The 3,431-nt window shown below is 48.3% G+C and overlaps 1 non-coding gene across 1 annotated transcript; it reads left to right on the top strand.

Moving 5' to 3' along the window:
• The first annotated feature begins 308 nt into the window (after window positions 1-308).
• trnae-cuc (transfer RNA glutamic acid (anticodon CUC)) lies at window positions 309-380 on the top strand. The gene has a single exon. It is a non-coding gene; the product is annotated as a tRNA-Glu (tRNA).
• Window positions 381-3,431: the final 3,051 nt, after the last annotated feature.

The raw sequence follows: 3,431 nt of genomic DNA, 5'->3' as shown, positions 1-3,431 counted from the left end.
TAGCTAGCTATGAACAGAGGTTGAGTAGGTTAGGTTTATTTTCATTAGAAAAAAGGAGATTGAGGGGGGGACCTGATTGAGGTTTACAAAATCATGAAGGGTATAGACAGGGTGGATAGAGACAAGCTTTTTTGCAGTGTGAAGGATTCAATAACGAGAGGTCATGCTTTCAAGGTGAGAGGTGGAAAGTTTAATAGGGATGCATGCAGCAAGTACTTCACACAGAGGGTGGTGGGTGTTTGGAAAGCGTTGCCAGCAGAGGTGGTAGAGGCAGGCACAGTAGATTCATTTAAGATGGGTCTAAGAGCTCCCTGGTGGTCTAGTGGTTAGGATTCGGCGCTCTCACCGCCGCGGACCGGGTTCGATTCCCGGTCAGGGAATGCCATTTCTTATGGGCGGCACGGTGGCACAGTGGTTAGCACTGCTGCCTCACAGCGCCTGAGACCCGGGTTCAATTCCCGACTCAGGCGACTGACTGTGTGGAGTTTGCACATTCTCCCCGTGTCTGCGTGGGTTTCCTCCGGGTGCTCCGGTTTCCTTTCACAGTCCAAAGATGTGCGGGTCAGGTGAATTGGCCACTCTAAATTGCCCGTAGTGTTAGGTAAGGGGTAAATGTGGGTTGCGCTTCAGCGGGTCGGTGTGGACTTGTTGGGCCGAAGGGCCTGTTTCCACACTGTAAGTAATCTAATCTAATCTAATCTAGACAGATGCATGAGTAGGTGGGGAGCAGAGGGATACAGGTGCTTAGGAATTGGGCAACAGGTTTAGACAGTGGATTTGGATCAGCTCAGGCTTGGAGAGGCCAAAGGGCCTGTTCCTGGGCTGTAAATTTTCTTTGTTCTTTGTCTTCCAAAACCAAGTGGTGGCCAACCATGTGTTGCAGGCTGGTTCATTCCAAGGTCTGTGACAACATAATGAGGGATGCACTTCAGTTTGGGACAGCTGCTGCCAAGGCACAGTGTAGAATGACCACTGGTTGAGCTCTTTCTGACAAAGTTAAATGGGAGCCTGTTGATGACATCAATCTCATTGGCTGGGACCACGAGAAGGATTTCACACATGGAATGTGCTCTCCATAATGGGCTTGGGAGGGGATGGGATTGGGATAGTACGGATGGATCAGACTGCTGTACACCAACAGAAAGGGTCCTGATCAGATCTGGAGTCAGGCTGGGCAGACCACACTCCTTGCCTTGTTTGTGTGTTGTATAGAGGTTTTTCCTGGGTCCATCAGGAAGGTGGCAGCCTGAGTGGGGTGAATATTCCAGGAAATGGAGGCCTTCAGGTCAAAACATTCCTGAGCAGGGATGATGCCAGTGTTTTCTGTTCAGATCCAATGCCATTGCACAGACTCATGAGCATCTGCGACCTGTTTGAACTGGCCACAGGCACCAAGGTAACTTGATGCAAGAGTGAGATCTTGTTCTTTGGGAACTGGGCTAACTGATCCTTTATTTCCTTCATTGCCTGAACAGATTACCGAAAGGAGCTGGGAATATGGTTCCGAGAGACTGGGGAGTGCGCAACATCTTAGCAGAAGCACATTGACAACAAAAAACACAGTCGACTTTTAGCGCACTGCACCCTCTACATCGCAATGAAAATCTTAGGCCCCAGGTGTGAGGGATTCTCTCTGTTACTGTACTTGGTGCTGATCCGGCCAATCCCACAACACAGTGACCTGAGATACCTCCCACTTCACCTTAACATTGAATTGGATATTCTTTACTGTGATAGACATTCACTGTCGCTTGTACATACGCACCATTCACATTAACTTATAATTAATTAAAGGAGAAAACACAACTTAAAGAGAGTCTAACTTCCCTTCTCCACAGCAAAAGCCCAGTACCAACAGAGTACTGCTCTGGGTTATCACAGTTCACTCCGTCCTGCAGAGACAGTGTCCCACTCCGGGCTTTCCCAGCCCTATCCGTATCTGGATGGACAGTGACAGTAAGTGGGTGGTCAGTGATGTACCTGGATGGACAGTGACAATAGGTGGGTGGTCAGTGATGTATCTGGATGGACAGTGACAATAGTGGGTGGTCAGTGATGTGTCTGGATGGACAGTGACAATAAGTGGGTGGTCAGTGATGTATCTGGTTGGACAGTGACAAACGCGTGTGGTCAGTGCTGTATCTGGATGGATAGTGACAATACACGGGTGGTCAGTGCTGTATCTGGATGGACAGTGACAATAAGCGGGTGGTCAGTGATGTATCTGAATGGACAGTGACAAACGTGTGTGGTCAGTGATGTACCTGGATGGACAGTGACAATAAGTGGGTGGTCAGTGATGTATTTGGTTGGACAGTGACAAACGCATGTGGTCAGTGCTGTATCTGGATGGATAGTGACAATACGCGGGTGGTCAGTGATGTATCTGGATGGACAGTGACAATAAGTGGGTGGTCAGTGCTGTATCTGGATGGACAGTGAAAATAAGTGGGTGGTCAGTGATGTATCTGAATGGACAGTGACAAACGTGTGTGGTCAGTGATGTACCTGGATGGACAGTGACAATAAGTGGGTGTCAGTGATGTATCTGGATGGTCAGTGATGTATCTGGATGGACAGTGACGATACGTGGGTGGTCAGTGCTGTATCTGGATGGACAGTGACAATAAGTGGGTGGTCAGTGATGTATCTGGATGGTCAGTGATGTATCTGGATGGACAGTGACGATACATGGGTGGTCAGTGCTGTATCTGGATGGACAGTGACAATAAGTGGGTGGTCAGTGATGTATCTGGATGGTCAGTGATGTATCTGGATGGACAGTGATGATACGTGGGTGGTCAGTGATGTATCTGGATGGACTGTGACAGTAAGTGGGTGGTCAGAGATATATCTGGATGGAGACTGACAATACGCAAATGGTCAGTGATGTATTTGGATGGACAGTGACAATAAGCAGGTGGTCAGTGATGTATCTTGATGGACAGTGACAATAAGTGGGTGGTCAGTGATGTATTTGGATGGACAGTGACAATATGTGGGTGGTCAGTGATGTGTCTGGATGGACGGTGACAATAAGTGAGTGGTCAGTGATGTGTCTGGATGGACAGTGACAATAAGTGGGTGGTCAGTGATGTATCTGGATGGACAGTGACAATATGCGGGTGGTCAGTGATGTGTCTGGATGGACAGTGACAATAAGTGGGTGGTCAGTGATGTGTCTGGATGGACAGTCACAATAAGTGGGTGGTCAGTGATGTTTTTGGATGGACAGTGACAATAGGTGGGTGGTCAGTGATGTATCTGGAGGGACAGTGACAACAAGTGGGTGGTCACTGAAGTATTTGAATGGACAGTGACAATAAGTGGGTGGGCAGTGATGTGTCTGGATGGACAGTGACAGTTTGAGCGTCTGCGTTCTTGGGAAGGTATGCATTATATTAGGAGCCATTCTGTTGGAAAGTTTTAGT

This window comes from Hemiscyllium ocellatum, chromosome 12, assembly GCF_020745735.1.
Source record: "Hemiscyllium ocellatum isolate sHemOce1 chromosome 12, sHemOce1.pat.X.cur, whole genome shotgun sequence".
Taxonomy (NCBI): domain Eukaryota; kingdom Metazoa; phylum Chordata; class Chondrichthyes; order Orectolobiformes; family Hemiscylliidae; genus Hemiscyllium; species Hemiscyllium ocellatum.
This window is presented reverse-complemented; position numbering and strand designations above follow the sequence as displayed.